The 16,527-nt window shown below is 37.4% G+C and overlaps 1 protein-coding gene and 1 non-coding gene across 2 annotated transcripts in view; one reads left to right on the top strand and one right to left on the bottom strand.

Moving 5' to 3' along the window:
• Positions 1 to 16,527, top strand: part of Lsamp (limbic system associated membrane protein) — a 2,156,433-nt gene that overhangs the window by 745,975 nt on the left and 1,393,931 nt on the right. The window lies entirely within an intron of this gene.
• LOC147830464 (small nucleolar RNA SNORA73 family) lies at positions 12,473 to 12,676 on the bottom strand. Its single transcript, XR_015439367.1, has one exon. It is a non-coding gene; the product is annotated as a small nucleolar RNA SNORA73 family (small nucleolar RNA).

Raw genomic sequence — 16,527 nt, 5'->3', positions numbered from 1 at the left:
GTAGTTCTTGTATGTATTTTAGTGAGATTTATACACACACCCATATACACATACACAAATACATGCAGAACTATCATAATGAAGAACAGAAAGTCATTATAAAGCTGGCCATAGCTTCTCCTTCAGGCTGCTTTAACTCGGCTTCACTTTTTTCCTGGGCATCAGAGATTGAAGTCTGTTGATTCCCCCTTGTTTGGTCCCCAAGAGAATGGCTGAGCCTCCTGTGGGTCTCCCTCCTCCCCTGCTCCAATGTGCTCTTCTCAGGGTTCACTGACACTGAGTTACTTGAACACGTGTCATCCGTCCAATCTACTCCCTGACTTGTTCTTTGACTCCTCTCCTTCATTTAATGCTCCCTTCTTTTTTTCTCTCCCCTCCCTGAGTTCAACTCCTAGCAAAAAGAAACCACAGAAAGGTAAGCACAGAATGACTAAACACTTTAGGATGTTGTTCCCTGAGTTTTATATTCTACTCAGTTTTACGAGGATCCTATAGAAAACCAATGTGATGTACTTCATTTTCTTTCTCTGGAAATTGGAGATCAGAGGGCTGCCCTTTGTCTTAGGAGGTCACTGTGATGTGTTGTGCCATGGGAAATCAACCCCAGGTTCGTGAAGAGCTGCATCACTTACAGTCGAGCTTGAACTGAGCCGGTGCACAGAGAGCTGAAGCAACAGCCCAAGGTAATGAAGCCGTGCCTGCCTGTGATGACCAGTGCTCTAATGAGATTTCCTGCACTCAACACACATACTGCATTTTATTTTATTTCATTTTAATTGAAAGCTTAGGAAACGCTTCATGCTTCATAAACCTTCTGTTATTTTCAGATCAATCTAGTATACTGGAAAACTTAATAAACAAGTAGATAATGGTCCTGCTGAGTTGTTCAGTATTTCTTATTCATATCTCACCAGTTTCACATTTTATGTCCTGCCTACAGATCCTTGTGTCTTGGTTTTTTTTTCTGTTGTTATTTAGTTTTTTAGTTATTAATTTTCAGAAGGTTATGCTCTACTGAAGAAAGCAAACCCCTTTTCTATTACTTTGCATATGACTGGCTTTTGAGTTAAATGTAATGCTCCACAGTTAGTGCATTTTTTTCTAAAATAAATAAATAATCTGGAAAGGATATTCAGACTCTTTATTTCAGATAACAAACAACTATTTTTTAAAATATTTGCCTCCAGGCATTATATGCGGTATCATTCTAATGTGTTACACTCAGTTCCTAATGGGCCGAGGTACATGGAATAAAAGGCAGACTGGTAGATTTCAGGATCTTGCCATGGTGTTCTTTTTTGCCTTGCTGGCTCTACAAATCCCACCTTAACCAGTTTAAAACACAGTACTAAACAAGAACAGATTAACACACACAAGGTATCACTGGTGCTAAGAGTGACTGGAGGGCAGATATCCCAAAGAACTTTTATTTGCCTTTTCTTTTTAGGAAGACTGAGTGGGGAAAACTAGCCATTTCCTTAAAGTTCCTAGAAGTAAAAATGCCTAGGAAAGGAACAATGAAAAATAACTATTCCTTTGCTATAGGAGCTATATCTATAATTTATTAAATTTAGTGAACATAGAAAAATATCTGGTATAGAGGAAACAATCAAAAATATAATAGTGATGATCTAGGTGCATGTTCATGTGTCTGGAGTACGCAGAGTATATAACATCTCATTATTGTATATTTCTTAAATTTTGAAATTAGTAAGTGAGGTTTTATTTCACACTTTCCCAGAGAAGTTGTCAGCAATTTTCACCACTGTCTGTTTCTTCCATATAGTCCTCCTGACGCCTCACTATAGAATGTAGACCCATTGGAAGCAACTCAAGATAACTGGAAAGTCAGTTCCTTAACTCAAGTCCATGTTATTTTAAACAGCTAGAGTTGTACATTTACCAAATGGAACATGTAAGAAAAATTTCAGGAGCAGAAATAGGAGAAAATAAATGGGAAAAGGAAACACAAGTAGAGGACTCTCATCATTTCTTGTATTGGTTGGGTAGTGAAATTGTCTATTGGTATCTGGTATTTGTCTGGTGGTTGATTGTCTATACCAGAAGATTTGAGAACTGAGATTGTACATTATTTAGTAGAAACTAGAATATGCAACTCGCTGTCAGAATTGATAGGTGGGAAAACTTCTGATCAGAGAATTTCCAAGGAAAATAAAATGGTCAATAAAATTTAGAAAAACAGACTTAGAAATGGTTAAAATATAAGGCAGTACTGACGAGACAGAGGGCTTTGGTTATCTCTTTGTAGTTATCAGCAAATGACCTACACTTTAATTCCCCATTTCACTCTGGTGAATAACCTGCTGTGATGACTCACTTGGAGAGATCTTACAAACCTATATACATCTGTGCCCAGGTGTAGTATGAGCTCCTCCAGTACCACTACTTTCCTCACTAACAGGCTGCCTCTCTGGGCTAGCTTGGCAAACGCCAATGATATAATGATATGAGATTATTCTGGGGTCTTTTTCCCCCTAGGGAAGAGGGATCAGGGATTAGGAAGTATCAATCAGGGTAGGAAACAGATAAAGAGTTAAACAATACCATACTTCATGATTCCCATATGTTATCCATTTCTGTATGAAAAGATATGGGATTCAATTATACAAAGGCAGATATATTACAATTACCTTTGTGATATCACACTATCGCTTCCTTTTTTCTGTTTATATAATAATACATAAGTAAAGATGCACAAAAAGAGAAACTGGATGAGTTGGCGTTTTATTTTTATGTGAAATTTGTAAGTGACTTTGGTTTTTTCCTCCATAATAAAATTCCATTAACTCATATGAATTTTATTCAGAAATGGTGTAATATACCTTTATTTTTGTCTAATAGCTAAAAGAACGATAGCATCTATGAAAAAATGAAAAAGAAATTCTTGCTAGAACCGTGAGTGGATGCCCCCTCCTCAAATAAAAACAGCTCAGGCAAGTAAGGCCAGCAAGAAAGAACAGCCAAACATCAGCACAAGTGGAAGAAGGTAGATATTCAGGAACCTATGCCTTGCTTGATCTTAAAGGAAAGGAGTGAAAAAGGCACATGTTGATGTTTAAGAGGTGCATACGGAGGAACGGGAGGTTGAAGACTGCCTAATCCTTGAGCAGGCATATTTGTTACCTCCATGGCTCTGTGTAGATGCTGTATCATCCTGCAACCTCACAGTAAGAGGATGGAGAGGAAACAAACGAGAAGGTTGAATGAGGCTCTCCCTTTACTTATATGGCTGCCCTAATTAAATACAGACGTGCTCTCAACCATTTGTCAGCAGTCATGGTGCAGGTCTCACCAGGGAAAGATGCCCTGCAATTTCTCACAAAAGCCAAGCAAAGTAGTTGGCTGTGAGGAACTTACAGTAAATCTCCTCATTAAGGAAAATCTGTTTTTAAGGCGATTTGCTATGGTTCACAGCTTATTTTCAAGATCAGGATTAATATTAATTGTAAATTTATGGAAAGTGGAAATACTTAAGAGGCAGCTGGTTCTCTGTGACTAGCTGTGTATGTCCTCTGGGAATACATGACTTGGAAGGCGGTAGCTTGCACGGCGGATTACATCACTGCTGTGATTCTGGGTTGTGCAGGCTTTCTTGAAGTCCGTAACAGCTGGATGCTTGTACAGGTTTGCGTCTTGGAGTTGAGATGGAGGCCCCTGGGCCCTGTGAAGATTTGCTTAGGGATTCAATATGGCTCACATTTTCACGTACTCTGCAGTCATCATAAGAGCTACATTAATAGCAAATACTTGTTAGGCACTTAGTGTGTGTAGGGCAGTTTTACTCATTCAATCCACGCAATGACCTTTTGTGGTAGATTTTATAACTATCTCTATTTTAGAGAAAATTTATATAATCTACAGAAAACTTAGGAAAACTTTCACAAGGCTTTAGCTACTATGCACTACAGACACCTCTTGAACCCAGACAGGGTGGCTTAAGAATCTACATGATCCCCTACACAGCCAGCCTCTCTGTACATGCGCTCGAATTGGGATTGTGTAATAAGTAGATGATTAGTAAGTTGTGTGTGTTGCATCCAAGTAGAAGAATAGTTAGCAAATATAGCATGCTATGAGAGCCACATAAGCACATTTCATGAATTTTAAGGAATATATTTTATTCACAAATTAGTATTTCTGAAATACAAATTGTATCTTACAGTTGATCACAAGAATACATACTATCATAATTAAACTGGCTGCCTGATATCCTTTTTCCAGGACTCAAAACATAATGGTATGTCTTACAATCAGTGACGTCTTATTGCTAGTAAAAGATGGAAGGTTGTTTTGAATGCTTGCATGTCTTTCATTCAAAGATGGAATACAAATGCAGATAAAAATATTTGTAGTTGTATACATGTACATTTTTTGGCTGAGGTTTCATATATCTCAAGAAACCAAACATGGAGTAATATGCTCAAGAAAATCAGAGTACAAAATAAAGAATAAAGGTAAAAATCACCTGGAATGTTTGGAGATTAGAGGATTGCAGGCTAATAAACCAGAGATGACTATTTCATGAAGAAGATGAGAAAGTTTAGAAGTTAGAGTCAAGTTCATCCTGCTCAGAAATCATAGCTCTGTCCATATTAGACAGAAGTTGCCATCCTACTAGTGGGCCCTGTGGTAGAGAAAACTTGCATCCCATGATCTTTGGGTCAGGGAGAATGCCTCAAACTTTAGCCAGAACACAGACATACACATATCCACCATACTCCTCTCATTCATATGCACATATTTTACATAACCTCTAGAGGTCTCAGTGTCCTAATCTGAAAAATAGGGGGGAAATTCATCTTTGAAGTGTTCTTCTAGGGGAAAAAATGTATACAAAGCTTCTGCCATATCTAAATACTCATTAAATATGACTACCATTATTTTATCCCAACTGTGGCTCAACCAGAAGTATTATGTTCTGCATCCTGTGCCTTCTTATTTAGTTATCATTTAATAGTATTTGACGTTTCACTCCTCTGTTATTGGTAGCTTTCCTGCAACATTAATTATATGCCACCCTGAAGACCATTTCCACAGGCTAGAACAACTTTTGAATAGAGGATGCTAACTTCCTTTCTAGGTATTTAATTCTAACTGTTCCTATATAGCATCTGTAGCAATCAGAATTCATAAAATCTCTAATATTAATTAAAGTGTAACTAATGTTCTATTTCAACTTTCCAGTTATCTATCTATCATCACCTATCCCTTTAATAAATCTTGTGCTAGAGAGTAGTCAGATATTACTCTATTTCAGGCTAAACATTCATGTAATAATGCCTTCTTTTATTCAGGGGCAAATTCTAAAATAAAAACCTAAAGGCTGGGGATTTAGCTCAGTGGTTACAGTGCCTACCTCGCAAGTCCAAGGTCCCAAGTTCGATCCCCGGTACCAAAAAAAAAAAAAAGAACCTAACATTTTTATAACTTTGTATCCCCTGTGGGCTTAGTAAGAATTTATATACCCTGGTACTGATCCATCTGCGCTACTGTAGTGAGAGAGGTAAGCTGTGGAATGTAAGCATATTTCTACTTCTAAGGGTGAATTTGTATTTTAATCAAGGTTTCAGTGCATGATTCTCATTTTTAACTTTTGATTTAAAGTTGAGTTAAATGTGATTTTAACTTTAAATCACATTTTGATCACCAAGCAATCAAAGCTCGGGTTGATTCTATGATTTACTTGGTGACTAGCTCTTCCAATAGTTTTCTGTGTCATACATTAGTCCCAGCTGCCTGAGCTGGATGAGATGAATGCAGAAAGGAACTGCTTGGACTCCTGAGGCTTCCTTCTAGATTGAGATGTGTGCTCCACCCTCAAAAAAGGAAAACTGGACTCCTCACATTCAGAAAAGAAAATGGACTACACAAGCATGCCATTCTCTTTTTCAGGACTTACATTAGAATAAAGATTTGATATCTGAATTTATCTGTTCTTATCAATCTTTAGACACAAATAAGATGTTAGAGATACAATGACCAAGTTTGATCTCTAATTTTTCTGGCAAAAGGTGGAATTTGAGAATATATAAGGTCAGATGCCCACCACCAAGGATATTTGAGACAGATCGTTGCTTTGTTACTATTGAAATAACCAATTCTCTATCATGCAAAGGTCAAGCAAAAAATACATATTTAATGATGGAATAGCATTCTGATTTGGGTCAGAAGTTATGATCTGTTACACATGAGGATAATTCTAAATCTAGTGTTCTATATAGATCCAAATCTAATCTGCATACACATATGCTCTAAATCAATTTTAAAATTCTGTATCTTTTTCAAGTTATTTTTTTGTCTCCTGGGAAACTGAATGGTATCAGAGAAAGAAGTTGTGATTTGAAGCTAATCTGGGTTCAAATTCCACCTCTTACCTTTTTTTTTTTACGTTGCGTGACTTTGAACAAGTAAGTAAGTTGGCTGAGCTTTAGAATATTGGTCTATAAAATGGAAATGATAATCCTTGAGCTATGTTGAAAATTAACTTATAATATTGTATATAGGACGAACTCAACAAATGATGTTTCCTATTCTATTCTCTCTAGATGAATCAAAATCTCAGGTTATCTGTCTTCTCTTAATTATAATGTAAGTATATCTAGTTAACAAATAATAGCTTTTTCTCAAAGACCTGAGTTTGATCTCCAGTACCAAAAAAAATAAATAAATAAAATAAATAAAGAAATAAATAATATTTTTTAAATGAAAAAGAATTATTATGTTACCATTTAGGTTATCCAGAAATATTATATTCTGCAGATGGTTCCTAAATCTTGCGTGGCAGGCACAATTTATGGAATGCATCTTGGCAGTGTAGAATATGTACTATATGATGCTGTTTTTCCCTCTAGCACTTTGACAAAGATTATTTCTCCTTGGCCTGGGAGCAGAATACTAGGCATAAAACCAGTCAACACAGTGACTAAATGATACCCCCAATTCCAACAGCCGGGCAAGACACAAGCCTTTCAAAGCTGACCATGTTTTCCTTTTTAAAAAATCTCCTTCTGGGAATATCAAAGGCTAGCAAAAGTTTAATTTTTGCTTAAAAGCCAGAGATATTTAATTCAATTAAATGTTTTCAATGCTAATGAAATTCTCATTATAAAGTAGAAGTTTAGATAATTGCTTTATACGTAAAATCTTTCTGATTGGGGGAAAACTAGGATGATGCTGAACCTATTGTTCTAAGATGAAACAGATTTGAAAGAAGAAAGTTCTAAAGAGAAAAAAAATCCCCCCCAAAAAGTTTCTCCTATACTTGGGGTTCTTGAAGAAAATATGCTTTTAGGCTCAAAAGGAAAGTGCTATGACTAAAGAGAGTCATTGGTATGTACAGCAGTCCACAGTTTTTATGGAGTTACTTGGTACCCCTACTTTGCAAAAAAACAAAAAAAATGAAACTGAGCCATAACTTCAATCAATAAATCTCCTAGTGCTTATCCTCATACCAGGTCTTCTGATTCCAGGTCCATAGCAATTTTCTCTACACACCGGACACTCTAATGACTTGCGTGATCATATAAACATAATTTTGTTATAAAGATTAAGTCAGTACTTATTTAGTCACCACATATTTAAGAACCATTTAAGCAGCTCTGTATAATACTTTGTTAAGGGTGAGCAGCTTATTAGAAATATCTGCTATGGGCTTTCTCTCTGAAGGTCAGATTCATTGTCAATCGATATTGATCATTTATTGGCAAGGGCATTCGCTTGAAAACATCAACAGTAAACTAGAAACACAAAATTTAGTTAAAAATGATGACGAGCAAAATTAAAATTGAAAAAAAATTACTTTTATTACTTTTTGTTTCCTTTAAATTTTAATATTTGATCTCTGTATTTTATATCTTCAATAGTTCATACATTCATATATAAGACTTATGTAATATATTAATATTTTATATAAGTTGCATATGATGGTATATTTATATCTCATTAAAAAAATTTTTGGAGTCAAAACTGAATTTAACTTTCCAAGATGTCACTAAGGAGCCCATAGGGTCTATGTAAATGCAATTCACCAAATGTTTAGGGAAGACAAATGCTTGGTTTGATAACTAGAAGAAATTGAATTAATAGCATCTATCCTATGTTTTGAGGCCCTCCTGAGGCCCTCAGAGGTTGCTGTCAGGGTGTTGGGAAAGGGTAGAGGCTGACTTGCCATTCATCTCCCTAAGCTTCTTTCCAATACCAGTATCCTGAGTATACTGTCCTAAGGGGTAATATTTTGCTTGACAAGAGGGTCACTATCTATTAAGAGGTTTGAGAACTATGGTCTTAACAACTATCTGAAGAAATCAAATCCAATGCAAGTGTCAGAAATGTCACCATCCCAAACTAACAAGCATTTTCCTGACTTGTGTATACAGATAATCATCCCGCATGTTCAAGACCCAAGGCAAGTTTTATTTTAGAAGCCTTTCAAATCTCTCCTTTTCCTCCCTATTCTATTCTGGCATGGAATTTTTCACAAATATGCCCTTAATTGTCTCATGGAAGCCTCAAGATATTTTTTTCTGCAAAATAAAATGCTACTAAAGGCCTGTTATCTTCCCCACCAGCACCCCCAGGCCTCCCTGCTTAGTGGTTTTCTCTCTCTCCACAAGAATTTTGGAAAGACAGTTTATTCCAGCTTCAGTCCACCTGGACCTTCCCTCTGTGAACATTGCAGGCTTTCTGCTCAGCTGCAATGTTACCATTTTTGTCTAAATAGCCCAGGCAAAACCACAACTTGATCTGCATGTTGTGCCTTCTACACTCTTTCACTGTCTCTTTGAAGTTTCCTCATTTCTGCATTCTCTTCCCACTCTAGTTGCCCATTGTGGATGCTTCATGATCTCAGGGCTTCTCTAAAACATATGTCTAGTTACCCAAACTTCATTTGGTCACCCCCTACAATACTTTCTGCTTTCATTACACCTCCCCACCCTCTCTTCTCTCCAAGAATTGCAGCTGTTACTTGTCCATTTATTTATTCATCACTTGTTAACTGTTTGCCAAGAGCATCAAGGCAGGGAAAAAGAATAAAGAGCAGAGAGGACATAGTCTCTGTCCTGAAACAGATCTGAGTAAAGTAAGGGCAATTTTCCAGCAAATCCAAATGATGAGTTATGATGAGATAGAAACAAGGCACCATAATGTGATATAGAAGAGGATCTCACACTTGACTCTAGGCATTGAGGACGGCCTCTCCAGGGGGATAAAAAGGAACAGAGAAATGATGGACAGAATTGCAGTGAGGGCAAAGGAAAAGGGGTTCAGAAAGAAGGCGCAGTACTGCAAAAATCAAAGAGGGAAAATATGGTATTGGGAGGACTGACAGATATTTGCTGTACTTAGAGCTTGGTGAGACAGTGTAAAGATGAGATAGCAGACAGATCCAGTGAAAACTTGTAAACAATTTAAAGCATTTTCACATTGTCTGTACAACAAAATGGGCTGTCCAAAGATTTTAAAGAGTGAATGAAATAATGATTGGGAGTTTTGAAGATGACTCTGCCCATAGCTCGCCAGATAAGTGGAAAGAGTAAGACTAGCTTGATATACAAGCACTTAGTGAGATTGAGCCACAAGTCCTTAAAGTCTCTTTACTATAATCTATAGTAGTTATTTGAATCTCTAGTTAGAAATAGATTAAAAAATCAAGAAAGATTTGCTATTCCTAAGTCATGGCATTCTGTTACTCCTTCCCTCTTTGCCTATTCTTCTAAACTCTTTATACTCAAAATGTAGTCCATGGACCAGAATAATCAGCATCTCCTTGCAGGTGTTTAAATTCAGGAATAGCTGTTCTCACAAAAGACCTATTGGATCAGAATCTACATTTTAACAAGTTCCCCTGATGATTTACTTGCATATTCGAGTTTGAGGAAACTGTTCTAGAAATCTACTGTGGACTGCTTCAACTCTTCTATTTCTGTGTTTTAGGAACTAATATAGTTATTAGTGAGATTAAAGATAAGCACATTTGTAAACATTAAAATAGCTTTCAATCTTACAGCTTTAAATATAATATGTAATCCCCAAATTATATCTCCACAGCTTTCCTAAATTCAAGCTATGACACATTTTGTGAGTTGTAGAGGTGGGATCCTTAAATGAAGATTTAGTGTCCAAAATTCATCTCTAGATTTTTGTGTATCTGTGACTTCCAATATTTCAAAAGGGTGTCAGATCACCTTCTCCTGAGAGCCTTGCATTACCAAACATTGCCTATGAGCAGCTGCTTCCAATACATATCATGACCTTCCTTTGATCAGACTGTTATACAATATTTTCTTAGGCAACGATTTCATTCTTAAATTTTCTTTTCAAACTACTCATTTTTCAAGACCCACAAAGCCCAATCAACTTCTTTTATGAATTTTTCCCAATGACAATTTATAAAAGCAATACAAATGACAAATGAACAAGTGATAATCCACAGTTTGTTTTAAGAAACAAAGTTTTCAGGGACTGTATTGGATGTACAGAGATGCATTTCAGTCCCCCATTCCTATAACTGCTACCCGTTAGCTGGTCCAGAGAGAATTGGTACGAGTAATGATAGCCCCCAAAGCACTTAAAATCTCAATCACCAAAAATATTCAGTATTACACAACCACATGGGATAATGGAAATACAGACTAATGTAAAAGTAAGAAAGCCTGCACTCTGATTTTGGCTCCATTACTAATTAGCTGTAACTTCATACATGTGATTCCTAATTGGGTCTGAACATTCTTATCTACAAAGAAGGAACAGTAGACCAGACAATCTGAATAGTTTAGGATTCCATATGCACTTTATTTGTCTGAATATTGGTAATCCGTATGTGTTGCATAATGATGGAAACACTTGGAAAAGCATAATGTCCAATTAACCAGCACACTGCCATTTCCCAGGCGTACTGAATTAGTGTCAATGTATACTCCTGCGTGCAAGCTGTTCCCTCAATCACGCGCCTCTAAGTGGCAATTTTTGCCAAGTCTAACCAACACTTGCTTTGACTTGTTCCTGTTTATTTCTTCCTCTAAGCTAACTAAAAGATTATACCTTTCTTGACACTTTTGCCAGATGCTTTCATCCATGTCTAAAATCTGGGCAAAACTGTCTCTTGGAGTCAGTCATTGACTCTTTCAGCCACGTTTCCACAATACTATACTTACACAAACACGTGCTGATGTCTTTTTCCTTTGTCTGTAGCTCTGAGAATGAAGCCACACTCAGAATGGCTCAATCCCCCTTGTCTTCCTGTCCTCATAGAGGATGAGGCCTGTCTCATCTTCACGAGCTTGTTTTCACTGCATGCGTGCCCAGGGCTGCTTATACACAGCTTCCATTGGTCTTTTCCTCCCTGTCAGTGCATTTCTTAAACATTTTCTTCTTCACAATAATCCCACTTTAAATGGAACTGTTACAATACAACCAAAACCAAATTCGTTTCAGATTTGTTGGGTAATTTAACATAATATTTAACAAGAAAAACCCCATTTTGCCTGCCTTTTTTTTTTGTCCAATCCGAATTGAGAACAGATTTTTTTTTTAGGTACAGCAATCAATACCAGTAAACTCACTAGCATTTATCATCTGTGAAAGTTGACATGACACCGGGCACTTTATATAAATCATTCCACTTTGTCCCCACAATTAACGAGGGAGTATTATCTCTGTATTATGTATGAAAACTGAGGCTATAGGAAGTGTGCATTTGCCCAGAGTTCCCACTTAAAAGTGGCAGTGCAGAGTTTCAATCTGCATTATTTTGACATTCAGCCCCTAATTCTTCTACCACCACACACCTGTTGCTGCTGTCCCAACACAGGTTGCATATGAGGGGATAAGCAATCTGTCCAGTTTTCTATCTAACAGGAGAATGTCTACAAGGGAAAATGAGTGTTTGGGGTGGAATCCTATGTCCTCATAACCCTTTTGGATTCCTTTATTCATCCATTCAAAGACCGTCTTTCTATCTGTCTTCCTTAGGACTTAAGTACATTGTATCAGGTCACCCTTCTTCTAGAGAAATGCTTCCCAAATTTTGATTGCTTAAGAACCTCCTGGGAAATCTGGGATGAGTAGCCGAAGATGGGCTCAGTTGTGAGGATTTTAGAGCACCGCTTCATATGCACACCAGTGGGGAAGCAGTAGAAAAAACACAGGAATATCCTGTTTACCTTCTGTATCCGAAGTAGAAGGTGCAGTAAACGATGCCTGGAAAATAGACTGCAGAGGAGTCATTATAGCTTCTTTTCACTGAAGTACTCCCCTAAACAAGACTACATGTGATAGAGTTAGGAATTCATAGTACTCGGAGAGCTGATGCCTTTTCTGCTTGGCTCCTCTTCTGTATTCTGGAATCTTCAGTTAATTCCCTGTGACCCTGCACTGACTTTATTTACACCATGGGCTTTTCTGAAGGTAAGAAGGACATGTCCCCTTTTGTTTTTCTTTTTCTTTTTTCTAGGACTGTTTCCTGCATGGTTTATCTCCTCAGTTATTGCCCAAAGGACTGTGAGAAGTTGTAGGAATATGCAAGTGCAGACACAAGGCCCAGCTTCTTCTCCAAAGTTGTGGAAAGAGACTGTACATCATGGGGCAGAGCCCTATGCTCCCCTGTGCCACCTGGACAGAGCCCCAGGAGAGTGACCTCCCAGGATATACATGTAGGACGACATATCCCTTTTTGATCACAGAAGATTTCTCCTAGACTTTATTATATTATCCTGCCAAATTAAACACATATATTTTGTTTTCTAGTCTAAATATTTCTTGAACTTAAGAAGGGTAGCTCTGAATCCTGTCTCCACTACTTGTTAACTATGTGGCTTGGGCAAGTGAATTATGCATGATTAGTTTGTTTCCTTATTTGTAGAGGGAAAGGGACATCGTAGTGTTTATGTTGCACAACTGATACAAAGATTAATGATCCTATGTGGCTATGTCACTTCATAGTATAGTAAAATCTCCCTCAAAGTTGTGGCACACTGTGCAGTTTATTTGTGGTTGCCCTAAATGCACTATCGCCAACACCAAATGATACCTATTATCTGATATTCATCCACACCCTTGACTGTTTCTGTCTGATTTGTTTTTTGTATTCTTGAAATGTCTTCACTATCTACTTCCCAAAGATAATTCTACTTGGTAATATAGCTTGACTTCTTGATTATGGACCCAAGATAACTGGGCTAGTTCTAAAAATGGCTCTAATTCTACATAAATTATGGATTTGTCTAAACCTGTTCTTCTTCTCTCATCCCAGTTTGCTTTCAATCAATACTTTGTAAACTAGATGATTGAAGCTAAGGATGTGCTCTGTGGCCATGAAACCCCTTTCTTTCTCTCAGTCTCAAATGCTAGCAAGCCTGCCCAGAGGCTAAACTGGCTACCTTGAGGTCATTAGCATTGCACTCCAACCAACTGAACATTTTGCTTTCATTATTTTAATAATGTGGTAGTGATTATAAAGATACAGCAAGAACAGTACTGAATCAAGAAATTTCACTATTCTCATTAGTGATGCAAATCAGAGAAATTATGCACAAGAGAGTGTGAATTACTCACTGAAATCATGGATCTGGCAAATAGGTTTAAGAGTGACTATGTGGTGTATGTACATGTGTAATGAGTGTGTGATATATGAGTGCATTTAGTGTGGGGTGAAGGAAAGAGACAAGAGGGTGGGAAGAAGAAAGGGAGGGAGGGAGGGGGAGGAGAGAAGAGAGACAGAGAGAATGAGAATGAGCTATATTTCCATTAAGCAAAAGAGTAATATATATGAAAACAGAAATAATTATAGGTGTGATAAGAAAATAGGATAGTCCACACAATTCACTTTCTCACTATTTCTTAATATTTTATTTGTTTAAACCTTTTAAATATCACTAAAGGAACCAACATGGCAAGAGAAGAATATTTTGTCTGTTTAGTGTTATACTGACTTTATTTTTGGTCTTATTGTAGTAAAACATTTAATAGAAAATTTTGTGTGTCTTTGTGTGTGTTTCTGTGTGTGTGTTTGTATGTGTGTATTCTCATATTTTAAAAACATAGATCAGAGAACTAGGAACATAAAATTATACAAACTGGGCAAGATCCCTGGCCACATGAAGCTTTCATTCTAGATGAATTAATTAAAAGTTATCTATTAACAAAATCTATGATGCAAATTGAAAATATGCACATTCAGACAATGGTGAGTGCTAGAGAAGATTCTCCAATGTGGGTCATTATGAATTTAAATGTGGGAGTGCATTCTCAGCATATCACAATTAGGGAAATTGCCCCAGCTTTGGACCACCTCATGGGTCCAGCTCTGGGATTTCGGAGAGAAGAGATCTCTGCCATCACAATGCAATATATCCATAAATCCTGCTACACACGCAGTCTGCCAGCCCATGAGGGTTTTTATCACCCTTTCCACGCTTCCTCCTGGCTAAGATCCTGGTGACTTGTCTCCGGGCTGACCCTCCTAGTCCTGTTACCATGATTTGCAAAGGGCAGTGAACCCAGCACATGGCCCCAGAGGCGGCTCATCTCTAAGGATGATCCTGCTTTCACTTCATTCCAACTCCTTCACCATTAGAGGTGGCTTTGCCCATGTGATGTAAGGCTTTACAGTTGCCAGTTCAGTACTCATGAGGAGCCTTGACCTCTTAGAGCCTCAGACTCCTCAGCTCCCCATACTTCATTCCTTCTTCAGTTCAGTTGCCTAGCAACCCATCCACACTTAAGGGCCACCCTTAGTCTCATTCCCCTCAGGACTCTCAATCACTTTAACTTCTTTCTCACTCCCATTCAACTTGCTCTGATACTTTCTCCCATAACCTGTACTCCCTTGACCACTTTCTGAGCCTCACAGTTCATGAGCTTGCTTCTGTCTTCATTCCTCACTCTGCCCAATGTGGACCCTGTTGTCAGGCACTTCAGTTTCATGGGCTTGCTTCCCCAATTTCCAGTACTCTGTCTGTCTCTAGAATTTTATGCTTCCCCCCTTTTCTGGTCTGATTGAGAACTGCAGAGAGGTGTCAGGCATAGGTTGTTTCTTTTGTCATTGATTTGCTAAAGTTCATATTATCTAAGTTTTTGTAAAAACTGTTGTAACTCCTTTTACATCATTCCAAGCTATTGATAACATTTTATGTGTTTAGCACATGTTCAATTAACACTTGTTTATGTCCAAGTACTATTTTATTTAATACATTTCTATGACCAATACTGTGAAATTATGTTAATCTCTGCCCACAGTGATTGGTCCAAAAAGTTCAACTCCAGGAAATTTGGAGAGAGGAATAGAGGGAAGGGAGAGAGAAAGGAGAGGGAAAATTGTTATCAAATAAACCCCTAAACCGAACTATGCTTGAAGATTTACTCATAGAGTTTTCAGTTATATGAAGCAGTAAATTTCTTACCTGTATAAATGACATGGTGTTTGGATTCTGTCATTTGCAACTGAAAGAGTCTTGAATAAAATAATACAGTCATTTGCATATATATATTATTCTCCCGTTATGCAATCATAAGCCACTTGAGAGAAAAGACTATGTTACGCATTTTGTATCCTCCAGAATGCTTTCCACATTGTAAGTTTCCAATAAATATTTATTGAGTGAATAAATCTTTTTATAAAAGAACTTAAATTTGGATTGATGGAGTTTTCAGACTTCTCCAGAGTGTTCTGGATAATGAACAACTTAACATGGCAGAAGTCTTAAAGGTATCCCACATCAAAATCAGAATGTGGGGCCCTCATCCAACCCTCCATCATTCTGCCTCCATCACTTTCTCTGCATCCCTGTTTAGCGCCCAGTCAGAGAAGAGATAAGTAAAGATACCAGGATGTCTGTGGTATTATTAATTGTGAGAGTCCTGGGATCCGAATATGGCACAATCGAGAAAGATGGAAAAAATTACTAGCACTTTTGGTTTTTATTCTTTCTTGATACAAATGCAAATTTTTTCATTTATAAGGGTGATACCAAAACCCTCCATTTAGATGCATAAACTACTAAATTGTAACAAAAGAAGACAATGGAAGGTAAGAGAGACACAGAGAGAGAGAGAGAGAGGGAGAGATGGATAAAGGATTAAACAGAAATATATCAGCTGCCCAGAGGACACATCTGCAAAGAAAGCTCACCATGACTCACAGAGTTACAGTTCTCTCATTCTATATCAAGGAAGACAAGTGCGCAAAGAGATAAATCATTTCATTTAGAAAAAGGTCCCCTGTGTATGTCTGGAGTGAGGGATGTCAAAAGGACAAGAATTCTTCCCTGAATCAGACAGAATGTGGGTGGAAGCAAAGGAAATGATATCTTTAAACATGTAGTAGGAAGGAAATGTTAGACAATTAGAACAGCATCCTTATTAATTGCCAATTTTAGAGGCACTCTTGTACACAACCACTTTCTCCTGTTTTATTACATATTGAAAATATATAAGAATTTGAGGTGGAGGAGTTAAAAAATCAATTCTCTTTGTGTGCACGTGTGTTTCAATTATTCCTCTTGAGATATA

This window comes from Heterocephalus glaber, unplaced genomic scaffold, assembly GCF_053883595.1.
Source record: "Heterocephalus glaber isolate CG9 unplaced genomic scaffold, H.glaber_assembly_v1.0 deba00000122, whole genome shotgun sequence".
NCBI classification, from domain to species: domain Eukaryota; kingdom Metazoa; phylum Chordata; class Mammalia; order Rodentia; family Bathyergidae; genus Heterocephalus; species Heterocephalus glaber.
This window is presented reverse-complemented; position numbering and strand designations above follow the sequence as displayed.